Genomic DNA, 19,443 nt, shown 5'->3' with positions numbered 1-19,443 from the left:
GTGAGTTCAATGTCAGCCTGCTCTACATAGCAAGATTCAGGAGAGTTGGGGTTACACAGAGACTGTGTCTAAAACAATAACAATAAACCAGTTCTTCCATCCAGAGATTATCTGACCCTCAAGTATTTTGAGTGAGGTACCTGACAAGTGAATTATATTCGATTTAACTTCCATTTCTACCCATTCATCACACAGACTGAGATAAGACTGGCCAGGAAAGACTTATGTAATTCATAATATATTATGATAAGTATTTAGTTGAAAATAGAAAAACAAAAGCAAACAAACAAACAAAAAACATTGCCAGTGACTCTTGCGCACCAGGGATGACAGGGCTTAGCTGATGAAGAGGAAATGCTCACATGTATCTGGAAAGCACGAGAGCAGCACCTGCCATCTGGGAATGTGTTCAGTACTCCAGAACTTGACCCCCTCCCCTTCCTCTCTCCCCTCCCCTCCCCTCTCTTCTTCTTCCTCCTCTCTCTCTCTGTCTTCCTCCTCTCTCCTATTTCTCTCTTTCCTCTCTCCTCTTCTCTCTCTCTCTCTCTCTCTCTCTCTCTCTCTCTCTCTCTCTCTCTCTCTCTTCTCCCTCTCTCTGAGGCAAGGACATCTCTCTCACTGTATCTCAGATGAGGATTCCAGAGCTGTCTTGACTCTCGGGGGTGGGGTGGGGTTCCTAGACCTGGTTGTCCGGTGATGTTAGCAAGGCCCCTTAGTTACTGTTTGCCGATGTGTAGGTGGGACAGTGACAATGGTACTTCCCCATCAGGGAGGTCTTGAGGTAACTCCTGTAGACAATGTGGCCAGCACAGCATTTTCAATACTAGTTAACTGTCGGTTAACGCTTGTCTTGGTCGCCATCGTCATGACTGAATTTTAGCTATGACTTTAGTGTTTTCCCGAGTGCTGTGATATGAGGGTGGAGTGTGAGGTGGGCAGCAAGACAGAAGAACCGCAGGGCTGTGTGGTGACATCGAGGCTTCCTGACTCCTGCCCACCCAATACCATCAAGTACCATTTACATTCATTGCTGTTAGGGTGGCAGATAACCTTGGTGTTGATGGGTGGTGTGGTATTGGAACTATAGAATTAAAAAACCACTGTCCAGAAGATATATAGGCCTCTGTTAGTGTGGTCACTATGGTCAAACCTGGTAGCCAGGATGAGTGGTTCCCTTGCTGGGAGCACCACAAGGCCCATTTTAGGCATTTATTCAATAAGTGTTTCCACTCCAAAAGAAGTCAACTTACAAAATTATGCATATAGCCAGATTCAGTACATTTCTTTGCAGTGGTATATTAACTTGGTTTCTATTGCTGCAGTAAAGACCATGACTAAACATAGCTTAGAGGGGGAAAGGTTCATCTCACCTTACAGCTCACAGCCCATCACTGAAGGAAGCCAATGCAAGGAGTCAAGGCGGGAACCCGGATGCAGGAACCCGCATGCGGGGAACGGGAGCAGAGAACATGGAGGGAGGGGCACTGCTTACTGGCTTGCTCTCGTGACCTGCTTGCTCACTTTGCCTTACATAACCCAGGACCACCTGCCTAGCAAGGCCCTCCACTTCAGCCAGGAAATTACCCCACAGATTTAAAAGCCAATCTGATGGAGGCAGTTCCTCAATTGAGGCTTCCTTTTCCCAGATAACTCCAGCTTATGTCAAGTTGACAGAGAGAGATAGAGATAGAGAGAGAGAGAGAGAGAGAGAGAGAGAGAGAGAGAGAGAGAGAAAGGAAGGAAGGAAGGAAGGAAGGAAGGAAGGAAGGAAGGAAGGAAGGAAGGAAGGAAGAAAGAAAGAAAGAAAGAAAAAGAAAGAAAGAAAGAGAAAAAGGGGGAAAACCAGCATAAGTAGCTTCCCTTTTTAAAATCTAAGAACTGTGACTCTTTACGCCCTTGATTTAGAACGAATTCTCAGTGTATAATCAGCCCACACTTCACATTGTACCGCTGCAGCATCTTACAAATCCTTTCTATCTTTGTGAGCATTTCTGGCTGAGGGCCAGGGCAGGGGAATGGAGCTCTGGGCCGTAGCCCAGCACTGGGTGATGTCCTTGCCCAGCAAGCTGGGAGGGACCTACAGACCATGTGGTGTGATCAGGACAGCCCAAAGGGATGGGAAGAACATCAGAGCCTGTGGTGGGTGCCATAGCAACGTGACTAGGGCAGCCCAGCCCGGGAACACCTGCACGAGCAAAGGTCTGCAAAGGTAGACAACAGAAAGCATGTGGCATTGTGCCCATGTAATTTTTGAGTCCAGAGCTAAGTCTGGCAGTTGGAATAGAGGCAAATAGGAAGCCTCTGCAGAGTCAGTGTTGACTCTGAGTGTTGGGGAAGAATCCAGACGGTAGGTAGCTGTCTGGGAAACCCACCAGGCTGGCAGAAGCTGGATGTCGATTGATCTCCAAGGGGGAAGGGACCAGAACCCCTAGCAGGGCTGTGGCCGTTCAGGGACAGCAGCAGCCGCAGCACAGCACAGCTGGAGGCTTTGACTCTATTTGATGACTGAACATTGGGTCCCCAGGTTGCCTCTGAAGGATATTAAAATCTCTTGCTGGGCGGTGGTGGCGCACGCCTTCAGTCCCAGCATTTAGGAGGTGGAGGCAGAGCAATCTCTGTGAGTTGGAGGCCAGCCTGGTCTATAGAGCGAGTTCCAGGACAGCCAGGGATGTTACAGAGAGAAGCCCTGTCTCGGGGAGGTGTGTGTGTGTGTGTGTGTGTGTGTGTGTGTGTGTGAGAGAGAGAGAGAGAGAGAGAGAGAGAGAGAGAGAGAGAGAGAGAGAGAGAGAGATCCTTGTGGGGTTAAAATTGGGGAAGAGAAGCCCGACCGACCTTCTACCTCGGGGGAGAACAGGAAACGCTGCTCTCTGCTGTACAGGCCTTGCAATGCATCCGGGACGTAGAGAAACACATGCACCGCGAAGCTGCGGTGCATCTGATAGTGTTAGTTAGGAAGGTAAACCGAAAAGAAACTTTTGTGTAAAAGCCATTTTATTCTTTGAAAAATAATTGCGGATTAGGCATGGCAGTTCCTGTGTCCTGGCATGGGTAAACAACTATTTTGAAGGTGGGCCCCGGGCTCCAGGTCTATTAAGTCTAGCACTCGGGAGGCTGAGGCAGGCTTGTGAGTCTGAGGCCCTTCTGGCTACACAGTGAGACCCTGTCTGAAAACACTACCACCTGTAACTAATAACGATAACACCCCGGACTCTGACAGCACCTTCCAAGCACAGAAGGCAGGCAGTATGCCACACTTGACGATCTCATGGACCCCTCCAGTGGGTATTGTTTGAAATAGCTCCATCCCACAGATAAGGAAACCGAGCAGCAGAAAGCCCCATTTACGGGATGCAACAAGCCACAATCTTACTGAGGTCCTCTGACATCTCTTCACGTTTATTCTCTCCCTGTGTGACCGCCCTGTAGGCCTCTGGTCCTTCGACCTCACTGTGACTCAGCTTCTCCAGGAGAACATTCTGGAAGCGGAGCGAGGGGCTGTGAACCGCATGCAGAGCTCTCTGAACTACCTCATGGACCTCATTCACTTCGTCCTGGTCATGCTGGCCCCGAGGCCGCAGCAGTTTGGCATGTTGGTTTTCCTCTTCATGCTCTTTGTGACCACTGGGCACGTGCTCTATTTCTTTTATGCAAGAAGGAGTAAGACTAAGAAGGCCCACGTGATCAAGACATCCGGGAAGGGCTCGTGGACGCCCCCGACGTGAGTGGTAGGTGGCCCTCCTTAGCGGTCTGGGCAGCCGTGGGCGCATCTTCCCACCGAGTGAGTGTTCCAGCTGTTTTGTGTACCTCTTGCGTCTTGGTTCCAGCTGAGAGCAAACGTGTCACTTCCTGCCGACAGCATCCCCTTCTTCTGGCTCCTTTCCTGGTACTATCCTGAGGGTCAAGGGGGACAACCGGAAGGGCGCCCACTTAGCGGAATTCAGGAAGCTCTTCCTCTCAGCTCCTTCACGGGACTGGTTTTAGTTCCGCCAATACAAGAAAAAAATCCAGTGCCAGGGCTGGGGGTGTAGCTCCGTTAGCCGGGTGCTTGCCTAGCATTACATGGAACCCTGGGTTCAATCCCCAGCACCACTTAAAAGTTGGTGTGGCTGAGTGTGGTGGCACATGCCTTGAGGGAGGCAGAGGCAGGTGGATCTCTGTGAGTTCCACAACAGTCAGAGGTATGTAGAGTGACCCTGTCTCAATAAAAATTAAATAAAGATTGAGTGTGGTGGCACTTGCCTGCAATCCCAGTTCTTGGGAAGTAGAGGCAGGAGGACCAGAAATTCAAGGTCATCCTCAGCCACACATGAGCTCGGAGTCATATGAGGCTACTCGAGTCCTGCTTTAGTGGGGGTAGGGGGGTAAGGGGAGTAGGAGGTAGGGTGGGGGGTGGCTCGAGGTTTTCATATTTTATTATTCTTTGAAAGCTAAAATCAATCAGAATATTCTGTCCCACGTTCTAGCCAGACAAGGCACAGTCAGTGATGTTTGGCCTTGGCTGTTTGGATAAGAGTTTGCTGTTCCTGTTGGCTGGTGTGTCCTCTGTGGGGTGTTTACCCACCAACCCCACAGCTTCCCAGAGTTTTCTTGAGTGCGAGCAGCAGGAAATATTAGATAGAAGGATTTATAGCGGAGAATCTTGTGGAGATAAACAGATAGAAAATAAAGGATAGCCTCAAGAGGGCCTGGAACCTATTCCAATGGACCCCCCCCCCCCCCCGACTGTCTCTGCCCCAGGGTTTTTATAGAGACGCCAAGGGGTGGAGCAAAAGACCTCCTCCCCCAGCACAGCCAAGTACAGACCATCTCAGACACCTGCACTCAGGCCTGTGGTCCTGATCATCCTCTATTCAGACCTTCTGGGTAAAGCCACGAGGAACCCGAGAATGGGCTCCCACAGTCCTCTGGTTAAGTGGCCTCATGAAGTGACACTATTTGCTGAAGACAAACCAATCTTCACCTGGCTTATAGACCTTGGGCCAAGCCAGAGGTTGTGGTCTTGTTAGGGCCCAAGAATCTGAAATCACCCAAGCAGGCACCACAGTCCACACAAAACAAGATTTTTATTGAATTAGGCAGCAGGAAAATGAGGGAAAAGGAAAGACACTGAATGGTCAGGGGCAATAATAGCACAGACCAGGGATCTAACACATCCCCAAACATTCATTTCAGCAAGTTTTTAAGCACAAAACCCACAACCTTCTATGCCAAGTTATAGTTACAATTTTCCACCAAACAAAATTCAGGGATTAAGGACTTTCCTTACGTGGTTGATCTATGTCAAATGTACAACCAATCAAATTCATTTGTTCTTTGTGATTAGAAACAGCTATTATTTGTGGGGAATGGCAGAAAAACAACATTTTGCAGGCTATTTTTATTGTTTAATGAGGAAGCTGATCAGCTACTAGAAAGTCCCCAGCTCCCCCAGGGCCTGGGAACTTGAACTTGAACTTCACCTTGTGATGAAAATGGAGCCTGAAGCAAAATGGCAGTACTTAGGCTACGTTTCTTTTGTCTGTTCTCAACATCTCCGCCTTGTCTTGTGACTAATGAGATGAATTCCTCATCTTGGGTCTCAAACAAGGGGTTGTTGTAATGGGTTCTTAAAATCGTGAGCTTGACAGTTCCTGTGAGGTCCTGAACTAAGTGTGCAGAGGCAGATGTAACTCAGGGGCAAACAGCAGAACAAGGAGGAGGATCAGGGGACCTGTTAGACTGTGACGAGGGTTGTCAACCAGTTGAAAAGGGATTCAGACCCAGTTCTTTGTTTTCCTTCCTCCTCCCTAGTGCAGAGATCTTCTTTAACTTTCGTTAGAGCCTCTCTAATGATACCTGAATGGTTGGCATAAAAGCAATGTGTCTCTCTCCCCAAGCCACCCATAAACCTCCCTCCTCAAAGAACAGTGGGTCCAGCCCCTGGCGGTTCTGCAGGACCCCCTCAGCCAGGGAGTCAACTTGATTCTTCAGGAATGGAGGTGACATCTCCGTCAGTTTATTCACTCAGGATCTGTAGGTTGCGGTCCCCGGTGACTAAGACTGCCGTCCCAATGGCCGTTGACCCTGTGAGGGGGACAAGAATGGGAGGTGCTCTCTGGTGTGCAGCAAGCCTATGGTTCCCATGTGCGTCCTTCCCACTTCCCCCTCATAAAACAGGAAGGACCTGAGGCACAATATGAAGGAACACACAAAGCTTGGGTTGTTTTTTTTTTCTTTTCCGTGAAATGCCCTAGAGAGAGGCAGGGTGTTAAGCCAAAGGTCCAAGAAAACCAAGTTAGTGTAGGAGCAGCCCAAAGGGTGCTTTCATTTAGAGCGGCCCACTTGGTGCTAGGGAGAACATAGGTGTCTGAGTTGTTGCCAACCGACGGGTAGGGTGATGTTGCTGGAGGGTAGTTGGAAGAGTGAAAACAGGTTCCTTCTCCCCGGAGGTCCCCAGAGTCAGGGTGGAGGTCCAAGGACAAAAAGTTTGTGAGGATGCAAGAGAGACTGCTTATATGGTGGATGGGGGTGGTCAGAACTTTCCTTGAGGGCGATCCTGATGTAGTAGGGAGGTGTGGGGTCTAGACAAAGCCAGCAATCACCTGTGAGGTTAGGACGAGTGGCGTTCAAATAGGCATCAGTAACACTGACTATCCCAAATAAGGGCGGACCTGCAATTGAGAGGATCTGAAGGCAGAAAGGGGGTGTTCTTTGGCCTCCCCAGTTGGGGCTGACAGTGGTGGAGACCCCATCTGCCTGGTTTTTTTCTGTGGGGAGAGATGGTGGTTGATCCTTTATTTTGACCAGAGGTCCCAGGAGTCTAGGAGGACTAAGCAAAGATAGTTTCTGGATAGTGAACTCCATCCCTGTGTCTTTGCCTATCTGGTATACCCTGAGTCCCCTGGTTAGCTCTGTATCCCATCTAAAAGGGAGAAGCAAGACCTGTTGTTTAAGGTTTAGGCAATGGATTTAAGGATTGCACATCCTGGGGATGGCACAAGAAGATTTTTTTCCATCTGGCTATCTGTGTATTCATCCTATTATTTCCTCATCCTAGGGCCCAGGTCTCACACCCCCAGTGGTCACAATGGAATTAGCCTTCAGTGCTACAGGTGGACCCCTTTTCTGCTGGACAGACATAATACTGTTTGTCCCAGCGCTTTTTTCTTGCTTCTGTCTAATGGGCCTGCTACTCTCTCTGTTCTTGCGGGGTACATAGAGGATGACCCCTCCAGTAGGCCATAGGGTACAAAGGTCTAACTTAAATTTAGGGCCTGAGATGTATGTCTCCTGATGCATCTCTGAAATGATCTGTCCTGTTCAAGTATTTGACAGCCTCCAGATAAATATAGCTTGGGCTGATAGAGCCCTGGGTATTGCCCCCCTCCCAAATTGGATAGCAAAAGAGTTATTAGGAGGTCTAGGAGCTAAGTCTTAGCTTTAGAGGGTCCTCAGGATATCAGAAGACTTTTCCTGGTCAATTGTTGACCTCTCAGGCTCTTGATTGGAGGTGGATTTGACCTGGGAATGATGAATTCAGGGCTTGACACCATTGACCTTGACTGCAGTTGGGGTAGTCAGAATCACAATGTGAAGACCTTTCCAGTGAGGACCCAGAGGTTTTTTTTTTTTTATGATGTTTCACCCAGACTCCATGTCCTGGTTGGTAGTCATGTGGTTTGACAGGCGACAGGTCATACAGATGGCAGAGCAATGAGTAATCTGTCCTGAGTTCTTTGTAGTGCCTGTACTGACTAGAGTTAGGCAAAATTAGATATTTCAGCAATTAGATCAGACCAGAGTTTTGGGCAAATTGGAGGGAGCCTTCCAAATATTATCTCATAGACCCTCCCCTCCGTATAAGGGGTGTTTCTAGCCCAGAGTGGGGGGGGGTGGCAAAGGGAAGTAGTGCCATCTAGTCCTTGCCAGTCTCTGAGGATAATTTACTTAAAGGCTCTTTTTTGGGTCCAATTCATCCTTTCTATCTATCCTGAACTTTGGGGGTGATAAACACCACAAAGTTTCCAATTTACCCCCCAGGGCCTCAGTGACCCCTTGGACCACCTGAGATATAAAGGCAGGTCCATTGTCTGATCCTATGGCAGTTGGAACTCTGAATCTAGGAATAATTTCTTCAAGCAATTTCTTGACAACAACCTGAGCTGTTTCTCTTTTAATTGGGAAAGCCTCAGTCCATCCATAATGGTATCCACAAACACAAGTAAGTATTTGTACCCATAACATCCTGATCTTACCTCAGTGAAGTCAACCTCCCCCAAACCTCCAGGTGCCATACCTCTTTCCCTTTTTCCTTATTTCCAATCAGTCTGAGGTGCAGAATTTACAGCCAGGCAGGATACTTGGAAACAGTATCTTGGAGGATTGAGTTTAGGGAAGGAATAAGGTATTGCCTGCTTAAAGGAGAGGCTCACTTAGTCTTACCCAGGTGTGTACTTTCATGAAGTTGTTTAGCTAAAGTTTTTCCGAGGACTTGGGGAAGAATGATTCTGTCATCTGACATATCCCTCCCATCCTTTCTTGTGGGAGGTATTGGGAAGTTTTTGGAAAAAGTCATCGTCTTCAGCAGAGTATGTGGGGAACTCTGGTGGCTCTGGTGCTGAGAGGGCCACCAGTGCAATGGCTGGCAGACAACAGTCACTTCTTTGGCTGTCTCTGGTCAGCCTTCTGGTTGCCTTCTGCCTCTTACGAGTTTCCCTTCTGATATCCAAAGCAGTGAATCATGGAGGCCTGCTTGGCGTCCCATAGGGTTGACAGCAAGTCCAAACTCTCTGTTTTTAATGGTCTTACTCTCTGCTGTTGGGAGTCCCCTTTCCTTGTAAACAGCCCCATGCACGTGTATGGTTGCAAAGACATATTGGCTGTCAGTGTAAATGTTAACAGTCATTCCTTTCCCTAATCTGAGAGCCTGGGCCAGAGATATCAGTTCTGCTCTCGGAGTGGACATCCCAGCACCATGCCTGCCTGCACACGCTGTGTCTGGCCATGATGATAATGGACTGAACCTCTGCACTTTAAGCCACCCAATTAACTGTTTTCCTTTATAAGAGTTGCCAGGGTCATGATGTCTATTCACAGCAATATAAACCCTAAGTAAGACAGCTGGTTTAGCAAGAGAGTTTGGTAATGTTAACCTGGCATTTGTTGTCCATTGATCAGTGGACTTTTTAATAGGCTCTCTATTACATGGGGGGGGGGGGGGTGGTAATAATCAATTTCTGTCCCAGAGTCAGTTTGCCAGAGTCTTTAGTGAGTAGGGCAGTGGCTGCAATAATTCTCAAGCAGGCTGGCTACCCACCAGCCACTGGATCTCATTTCTTTGATAAGTAGACCACAAGACAATGTTGAGGCCCAAGTTTCTGGGTTAATACCCTTTTGTCTGTGGCCTTTTTCTCTTTCTTTCTTTCTTTCTTTCTTTCTTTCTTTCTTTCTTTCTTTCTTTCTTTCTTTCTTCTCTCTCTCTCTCTCTCTCTCTCTCTCTCTCTCTCTCTCTCTCTCTCTCTTTCTTTCTTTCTTTCCTTTTTTTAAATCTACACACTGGTGGAAAGACTTGGCAATATCGGGCAAGGTCAATGCCGGTGCCGGTGCAGAGCTTTATCTTCCGACTCAGTCTCTAGGGATTTACCCTCCAATCCTTTGTCACCTCATGCAGAGGTTTGGCAATTTCAGCAAATTCAGGAATCCAAAGTCTGCAGTACCCTGCTATCCCCAGGAACTCTTATTTGTCTCTGTTATTGGTATTGATAGAACCAAAATAGCCTGTTCCCGAGGCAGGGACAGAGACCTCTTACCTTCTTGGAGGTCAAACCCCAGGTCTCCAGCTTTCTAGGTGCAGAGTTATACCTTCTTTGCAGACACACAACATCCCAGTGTCTGCAGAGTTCTTAGCAGTCCCTCTGTAGAGTCTTTGTAGTTTGTTTCGTTTATGCTGCAATCCCCAAGTTACCCACATATTGCAGAAGTGTAGCCTGGGGAAACTGAGGCAGTACTCATCCAAATATGCATGTAAAGCCTTGTCATAAAGACTGGGAGAGTTTTTGAATCCTTGGGGTAAGCGAGTCCATGTCAATTGTCCATTGAAACCAGTCTCTAGGTCAGTCCATTCAAAGGCAAACAGAGGTTGGCTCTGAGGGACCAGGGGGATCCTGAAGAAGACATCCGTTAAGTCCATAACTGTATACACTCGTGTTTCTGATGAAAACATGCTGAGAAGGGTGTACCAAGAGATTGGTTATTATGGGGTGGATATCCTCTACCTTCCTGTTGACCTCCTTCAGGTCTTGGACTGTTCTAAAGTCTTTAGTCCCTGGCTTCTGTACAGGTAACAAGGAGTCATTCCATGGGGAACAGCTAGGAATTAGGATTCTCTCATCCCGTAGGTGGTTGGTGTGCACACTGATACCTGCCTGTACCTCTGAAGACATTGGATATTGCTTAACTCGGATGGGATCCACCCATGGTTTCAACTGGACAAGTACTAGGGTCTGGTGTTTGACCCACCCTGGTGTATTGCTCTCAGCCCATACCTGGAGAAACTTTCACTGAAATTCCAATAGTATAGGGGAGTTGGACACTAGGTCCTTTTCTGTAGGGTGAGGAGGTATTCTCCCAGGGACAGGGTCACAAATATGCCATGTGTTTGAATTTCAAATTCTTCTTCCTTAGGCAGCTTGACAGATATCCTCTTTACTTGTATGATAACCTGGGCCCGTAGTTTGTGTAACAAGTCACGACCAAGGAGAGGGTATGGGCATTCAGGGATGACCATAAAGGAGTGAGTTACACTACCTTTTCCTAGGTCCTGTTGTCATGCTGTAGTCCAGGGAGAAGGCTTGGTCCCGGTAGTTCCCTGAACAAAGGCTTGTCAGTCAGAGATCTTTCTGGAAGTGGCAAGACCGACAACTGAGCCCCAGTAACGACCAAGCAGTCAATTGGCTTTCCCTCTCCTTTGAAGTTATCCTGGGCTCTGAGAGGGACTCCATGTCCTCAACGCCCTCACTCCTCTACAAAGTGAAAGGCTCTTTTCTTGGCTTGGGCTTATCGTGTTTCCAATGGCCCACCTCTTTGCAACACACACATTGGTCTCTGAGGTGGTGGAAGGTCTTTCTTAAGTCCTAGAGGGCGTCTTAGATGAGGGAATTGGGGGCCCCCCCCCGAGGCCAGGATCTCTGTTCCTCTTAGAAAGTGGCCATTTTCATCCTTGCCTGTTTATCTTCCTGATTTTCTGTTATTATAGACCTTACTGGCCATTTCTATCAATTTGGAGAGGTTTTCTCCCTCAAATCCCTCCAGCCTCTAGTTCCTTTCTAATGTTGGGAGCCGATAGGGACACAAAGGCAGTGTTTGTGGCTCTCCTGTTTTCTCCGGCCTCAGAGTCAGGGGAAGAAGAAGTGCAGCAGGCCTCCATTAGCTCTTCTTAGAGGTTCATTCGCTCCCTGCAAACGTGACTCATTTTAGACAAATGGGTAGGGCACCTGGCGTCTGCCCGGACACCTCCCGTTAGAGTCTGGCGGCAGACTTTCAGGGACTCCTTACCTCCATCAGCGTTGGGATTCCAGTTGAGGCAGTGATGGGAAAACAGCCCCAATGACCACCAGAGTAGTGTTGGGCTGCCCGTCCTCATCAGAAACTAACTTCCCAGCTTCCCACAGAATTCATTCCCTCTCCTCCTCGTAAGTAGAGTAGGTAGATGGGTGGGGAGCGGCATTTTCTAAGACAGCATTTATCAACTTCTGCACTGTGACATTTTGGGTCAGACCATCCTTTGTGGTAGGGGCTGCCCTGGTAGGATGTCTTGTAGCACCTAGGGTTAAACTAGGTGCTCATCCCTCATCCAGTTATGAAAAATCCAGTGTCTCCAGATATTACCCAGTGTTTCCACAGTTAAGACCCCTTTTAATTAAATGTAAAAACCCAAGGAAGAATTCCCTCACTGTTAAGAGAATAACAAGCTGGGGCTGTAGCCCCATGGGAAATCACTTTGGGGCGGGGTCGGCAGTTTGAGACAGGGTTTCTCTGTGTAGCCCTGGCTGTCCTAAAACGAAAACTCTTTGTAGACTAGGCTGGCCTTAAACTCACAGATTCACCTGCCTCTTCCTCCAAGTGCTAGGATTAGAGATGTACCACCATGCCCAGCTAGAAAAGCATGCCTGAGGCCCTGGGGTTTAATCCCTACCATCTTGCAGAAGATAACAAAATGTCATTAGCAGCAAGAAAACTACAAAAGGGAATCTTCACAGGACTGCTTTTTGGAGTAGTTAAGTGAAAATGAGGGAAAGAGAATTTTGTGAAACATTTTGCTTAACATAAGGCCTCCCCCTCCCCCATAAGGCCTTTAAAAAAACAAAAACTTTCTACAAGTCCAGGTGATATTTATGCACCACCACCTCCCCCAATTTCTCTTCTGTAGAAATGCCTGGAAGGCATTACTACACACACACACACACACACACACACACACACACACACACACACACACACAGAAATGAAATGCCTGGAAGGCATTACTACACACACACACACACACACACACACACACACACACACACACAGGCATTACTACACACACACACACACACGCACACGCACACGCACACGCACAGAAATGAAGGAACCAGAATGGTTCTGCATCTGTTTCTCACTAGGAAAGCTTATTCTTTCATGCAGCATCATGCATTAAATGTTGATTTCCCTAGTGAGCACACAAATGTTTATGCAGACTGCGTGAGGACAAAAGACTGTTTAGCAAATACACTCAGGTCTTTTATTTCACACCTCCAGGACTACAAGCTGCAGGAGAGGATTTGTGCCAAGCAGCACTGGCTCCCTCGCCTCTCAAATTCTACCCTTGGAAAAGATAGCTGCTTCCCGGCAAATCCTGCATCTTAAGTGCTAATTACCATCTCGCCAGGTTCTGCACGGTAGAAGAGCAACATTAGTCTATTACACTGTGGGCCACCACTTATTTCCATGGCTTCCTCTTCTTTTGCTTTGTATCTTAGACCAGTGGTGTCCAATAGAAACACAATACATGTCATATTGACATAATTTCAAACTATGTTTCATTCAACCTAATGACAATCACTGTAAAACTGAAATCTTTCCTTTCCACACTCTTCACATCTGACTTCTAAAACACAGCACACACCAAATGTTCCAGCCATATTTCAGGTATTGAATAGTCACATGTGCACGGTAGCTGCCATGTCAGAATAGTTTCGAACTATGATTTCCCAAGTGCCATCGTGGGAGGCCAATAAATCATACCGTGGTGCTACTCTGCTATAGACTGTGGGAAACAGGCCAGGGGACTTGCTCACTATTAATGGTGTTATGCTTCATTCTGGTCCCAGAAACAAATCAAGGTGACATACACCCCAAACATTTCTGAGTTTGATCTCTTTGTTTCCAAAACAGACTGGAGTCCTGGAGATGTCAATCTCGGAGGGCCAGGACCTTTGGCTCCTTGAGGTTACAGTGAGCACCATCAGGAGGCTGTTGAACCCTGGTTGTATGATCTTTGAAAAAGCACAATCTATCAGGGTCCCGGGATCAGAACTCTTCGTATTATAAATACAAGGCCAATCCTGCAAAGGCAATCTTTCTGAAGACAGAATAAAACCCTTTAAGCACTGTGGGGCGTTTACCCACCACCCCCATAGCTTCCCAGAGTTTTCTTGAGTGCGATCAGCAGGAAATATTAGATAGAAGGATTTATAACGGAGAATCTTGTGGAGATAAACAGATAGAAAATAAAGGATAGCCTCGAGAGGGCCTGGAACCTATTCCAACGGGCCCCGACTGTCTCTGGCCCAGGGTTTTTATAGAGACGCCAAGGGGTGGAGCAAAAGACCTCCTCCCTCAGCACAGCCAAGTGCAGACCATCTCAGACACCTGCACTCAGGCCCATGGTCCTAATCATCCTCTATGCGGACCTGCTTGGTAAAGCCACGAGGAACCCGAGAACGGGCTTCCACAGGACATACAGAACATTCCATAGCACAATATAGTTGGAGAGATGGCTCAGCAGACAGGATCTCTTTGTTCTTCCAGAAGGCCCAGATTTGTTTCCTGGCAACCACCTGGTAACTACCAGCCTCTAACTCCAGTTCCAGGGTATCAATACCTTCTCTGACCTCTGAAGGTACTAGGCATATATATGCAGGCAAAATAGTCATACACGTTAAATCTCAATATGTATGTGTGTGCATCAATGTTTTATCTTTACATATGTGCACCCTGAGTATGCCTGGGCCCCCCACATCCAATCCCTTGGAACTTTTAAGTTGGCATAATGAAACCACAGAACAAGACCACACCAGAGACAGGAAAAGTTTATTGGAAATAAACTGCAGGGCTGCTAAGCATCTTGGCCAGGGAGAGCAGTAGATTAGGTTTTCTAGGGCCTTTGAAAGGTTAGGGCGGATTTCTCCCTTGTGGGCAGTGTTTTGTTTTGTTTTCTTTTACAGGCAAAACAGAAGCTCCAGCCAGGCCCCCAGGAGGGGGTCTGTGCCTGATGTAACCAGGCCACATTTATGATGTTCCCTTTCCAATGACAGTTGGCCATTTAGGCAGGAATAAGAAACAAAGTCTCCAAGTCTCAAGATTCTGGAGAAATCTATTTCCTAATGGCTATTTGCCCAGGTTAAGTTCAGGCAGCCATGTGACCATATCAGAGGGCTCCTTTGCAACAGTACATGATAAGAGAGAGAGTCTTTTCTAACTGAGCAGGGTTGGTGAGGGGTCAAAGCAGGTTAGGCTGGCAGCTGACGGTAGACTTACTCACCATCAGGTAATTTCACGGCCATTTCCTTGGGAAAAACAAAGAAACAAACCTTAGAAACAAGAACATTTATTATGAGATTAGAGACCAGCAGTGAGGAGGGGTAGGAACCAGGGCCCCAGATACAGATCCCTGCTCTGGAGTTGGCTAGTGTGGGGGCCTCTTTAAGTTCTTTTATACTCTTCTACTTGGCCAGACTCGTTTCTATAGTAACAGCATCTTTAAGAGGCACGTGTTTCTCTGTACTGCTGTCAGTAAATTGGGAGCCCTTTGGTTCTGGCCTATGATACTCAAGATACCTTGAGATAGGGGCAGACTGTGACCACCCCACCTCACCAGGCCCATAGGAGCCATTGAGGTTGCCACATTTATTCCAGTTATGTCTGGGAGAGCCAGCCACAGTGCTTTACACTGCATATGAGTGTAAAGTTCTCTGTGCATCTGTATCCAAGACTCTTAAAATTACGGGGTTTTCTGAAAAAATTTAACTCCCAATTTGCTTTTCCCTACAGGGTATTTGAGCATAATGTGGTATCTACCTGGTAGTGTAAATCACATAGGCTGTCTGCTCATTTCCACTATAGCTAATAAGAACACACATGGCAGGTACGAAGGCAGGACGCCAAATGGATCCCATCCAACACCTCACTCTCCTGGGGACACAATTCTGAGTCGCCAAAGTTTAGGGCTAGAGAGATGTTCAGCAGTTAAAGACCTAGCGGGCTGCTCTCCTAGAGAACCTAGTTTCAATTCCCAGCACCCACATAGCAGCTCACAAGTCTTAACTCCAGTATCAGAGTATCTGATGCCCTCCTCTGGTCTCTATGGGTACTGCAAGCACATGGTACGGACACATGTAGGCAAAATTAAAAAAAAATTTATAGATTAAAAATTACAAAGATCTTTTGTGTCAACATTGTGGCAATTTTCAGGCTAGGGCAGACACAATAAACTAAATAATGGAAATGAATTCTATAGGCACAATATTCTCATGTTTCTATATATGCAATTGGGCTGCCTCAAATTCATGTTTCCACTATGAAGGGGACCTTGATTCTATATACAATTGCATACCTTTTCTTCTTGAAGTTGTACCAGTTCATCTCAAGCCACCAAGCTGCAGGAGAAATAGCAGAGGCAATTAGTAAGGAACACACTGATGTCCAGACTATGCTGGCAATAACATCTTTTTGCATAAAGAATCCTCAATGTACTACCCCCGTACATTTGGTACATCTACTCAGTAATGTCTCAACACAATTTTAAATGCAAAGCCGTATCTTTCTCTTTAAGCATGAATTCACTTACCAACACTCCATTTATTAGTTTGTGTGTGCACATAGGCACCACAGCACATAATGAAGGTCCAAGGCTGTCTCCACCACAGAGGGCCCAGTAATCAAACTCAGAGGTAATCAGGCTTGGTACTAAGCCATCTCTCTACACACTCCCCCTCTCCCCTTCTACAAAGAGGAAGTGTGATCACATTAAATTCCTAGTAACTTGGCCTCAGGTAAATCCTTTAACCCATCAGAGCAGCGTATCCAATCAGGCTAGAGTTCTCATCCTTGGCCAAGAATTCTGTTGCGACAAGTCAATTTTTTTTTTCATTTAACCCATACCTTGTGTTCATTAACACCTTGGGCATAGCATCACAGCACCTGTTTTAAAAAAAGAAAAAAATGTCAACAATGTCACAAGTACCAGTCCATAGCATTTTTTTCCCCTTAAAAACACGTAAAAAGGAGCTGGAGAGATGGCTCAGTGGTTAAGAGCACTGACTGCTCTTCCAGAGGTCCTGAGTTCAATTCCCAGCAACCACATGGTGGCTCACAACCATCTGTAATGAGATCTGGTGCCCTCTTCTGGCCTGCTATCATACATGCTGTGTACATAATAAATCAAATCTTTAAAAAAAAAAAAAAACACGTAAAAAACCCTTTCTTGGGGCTACTAGGTGAAGTTCTGCCTCTGAACTGCACTCCTACACAAAGCTGTGATCTTCAAATTTCTGACAGCTGGGAGTTTATTTTATTCCATCTGTGCCACCATTACAACTGAATCCACCACATAATCACAAAATTTATCAAGTTTAGAAACAAAATGACTCGCTGCAGTATTTCTTTAGGGCAAGTTGAAGCACTTTCATTGATTTCAAAATCAGAAGCAGCATCACTCATGCTTGCTGAAGCTGAACAGGGAGAGGAAAGAAACCGTGGTCCTGGATCCTGCTGTGTCCAGTCCTCAGGCTGTGGCTCATCCTGCCTCAGACCTGTGGCAAACCGAATGGCTCAACAGAAACGTAACCCCTAAAAAAAACACATGGCTTGTTCCTTTGTTGCAGTACAAGGATCACTGGATAGTTGTTTACAACAGCCCACAAGATTTTCCCTCTAAAATGGACTTCACCAGGCAGTGGCTTCCTGTACTGCAGTACCCATAAATCCCAGCACTTAGGGTACCGGGGCAGAAAGATTCCCTAGGCCAGCATGAGAACCTGTCTAACACAAAGTTCGCCTCCCAGTGGAAAACTAAAAGACGCCTTCCATCGTTCACTCATGTCTAAATTTAGATCTTCACAAATGTTAAAGCAGTAGTGAGCAGGGCGACATTCCCGAGTGCTCCAAAGACACCTATGCCCGGTCTTAGGAACTCTTGGGCAAACAGTGTTTCTACATCATGGAGCACAGAAGTCAGGCATCTAATGCCCTGTACAAGTGTGGAACCAGCGGCTCAGATTTTTTTTCCCAGAACACAAAACCCAGGGAGGCCGGGTTTGTGTCCGAGGAAAGCTGGGCAGCATAAAGGGCTAGCTAGTCCAGGCACTGTGGCATCGGCTCAGGGAAGACAATCTCAAACCTTAAAAAAAAGTCTCTGTGCAAAGTGGCATTTGAAGGGCACTTATAGCGAGCACGCAGCTGCATGGGCGAAATTACCTGCGTTCCTTGCTAACACTGGAATTATCCTGCTACTCTCGGATCTCTGATCTCATCCGCTTCCTAAATAGGCAATGTCCCCGTCACCAGACTACTGGGTAAGCTGGAGCCCCGATTGTGCCAAGAACCCGGGAGCCGTCCTGACCCGGCGCCTCCACCCGGGAGGAGACAAATCCGGGCTGCGCGGAGGCCGAAGAGCCCCAGTGCCACACCGAAGGGACCGGCACCCGGCAGGGCCGGCGCGCGGGGCTAGCACCGTGGGCATCCCCGAGGCCACGTGGCAGGATCATGCCTTCCGCAGCACCGGCAGGACTTACCAGGAGCGCGCCGCGGCGGAAAAGGGAGGACGTCCGGTGGGACCAAGTTTAAAATGGGCGGGACAGCGAGCTCTTGTCGCAGCCAACCAGAGTGGCTCTCCCTGGAACAAGCAGCCCTCCCTGCCCGCCCCGTACCGGGTTCCCGCCCTATAGCAGCTCCCGGGCCCTCGCGCGCCCCCTGGCGGCCTCAGCGCCTCCTGGCCTGCCCCCAACCCAGGGTAGTTCCACTCACCGCCCTGATGGCAGAGTCGTTCAGCTGGCTGAAGGTTAGGGGAGGATCGTGGCGCCACTGCAGTGTAAGGATCTCCGCCTCCTTCTCAATCCCCCAACCCCAACCCGCCTTCTTAAAGCCATACATTGGATTTGGTACTATCCCACACCCGTTTATGCTTATTTTCATTTAAAGCCCCATGCCTAATTATGTAACAGAATTTGCTCCTGTTTACGAAGCTGCGACATCATGTGCACAGTGTGAATCCCAGGGCATTGGCAGTATTTGGCACTGCAACACGATCAGGGAGAGCCTATCCCCAGCTCCGGACTCAGCTAGATCATGCTCTGGAACTCTTGGTTAGCTGTTCCTCATCCCTTTTCGGAGGAAAGAATGTCAGTAAGATCCTGTGTTGATGTAAATGTTGAGGGGAATCTGAGGTAGTCCACAGCCCTCCGTTCTCTGTCTACCACGCTCTGAGTAGGAACCCGGTAAAGGTTCTCTTTTATGGGGGAGGCAGAAGGAGGGGTCTCTGAAAGCCACTGAAGAAGCAGTCAATCAGAAACAGGTATCAACTTTAAACTTTCATGCTTCTTTTGCTAGTACTAGCTGAAAGGAAGCTAGAGTTCCTAATTGATCATGTGCAATACCATAATCCTGCACTTAACTCGGTGTAAATGTTCAGTCCTCTCTCATAAAATGGCAGTTGACACCCATTGGTTCATCCTTCTTGAAGAAGATCCGAAATCAGTTTGGAGGCATGTGAGACCTCTCCCCGCCACTGCCCAGTGCAGTATTAAGTACTTGTAACCCTAACCCAGGTATGGGTGGGGCTGGGTGGGAGAGTCTCAGTTCTCAAGTCACAAGCTGAGCAGGTTCTGAATGAGAAACGGGAAGGGATTGTATTATTACCACCTTCCTGGATCCTACCAGTCTTGATCTTTGTCTCCAGGAGAATCTAAGAATCTCATGTCCTCAATGAACAAGCAGACACATGTGGGAATCTGCTTTTATAGATTAATGAACCCATTCATGTTATTGGGCAGTTTGCCATGTCAGGTCTGTTCCCAGACAGCTTGCCTGTTCTGAGCACCTGGAGGCTTGTTGGTGAGCCGAGAGAATGTCTGTCCTTGATGAGGCAGAACGGTTCCATCTGCCTAAGTCAGCCTGGATGACGGCCTTGGGCAGCTGGGGGATGCA

General features: G+C 47.6%; 1 long non-coding RNA gene and 1 other non-coding gene across 2 annotated transcripts; both read right to left on the bottom strand.

Moving 5' to 3' along the window:
* Nucleotides 1-14,481: 14,481 nt before the first annotated feature.
* On the bottom strand, nt 14,482-18,109 carry LOC102913845 (uncharacterized). Its single transcript, XR_443037.4, has 4 exons — nt 18,033-18,109; nt 16,402-16,440; nt 15,854-15,896; nt 14,482-14,807 (listed from the first exon to the last, which is right to left on the bottom strand). It is a non-coding gene; the product is annotated as an uncharacterized LOC102913845 (long non-coding RNA).
* On the bottom strand, nt 16,284-16,354 carry LOC121828432 (small nucleolar RNA SNORD93). Its single transcript, XR_006070902.2, has one exon. It is a non-coding gene; the product is annotated as a small nucleolar RNA SNORD93 (small nucleolar RNA).
* Nucleotides 18,110-19,443: the final 1,334 nt, after the last annotated feature.

Source organism: Peromyscus maniculatus, chromosome 3 (genome assembly GCF_049852395.1).
Source record: "Peromyscus maniculatus bairdii isolate BWxNUB_F1_BW_parent chromosome 3, HU_Pman_BW_mat_3.1, whole genome shotgun sequence".
Classification (NCBI taxonomy): domain Eukaryota; kingdom Metazoa; phylum Chordata; class Mammalia; order Rodentia; family Cricetidae; genus Peromyscus; species Peromyscus maniculatus.
Note: the sequence above shows the minus strand (reverse complement) of the source record. Positions and strands in the feature narration are given on the sequence as shown.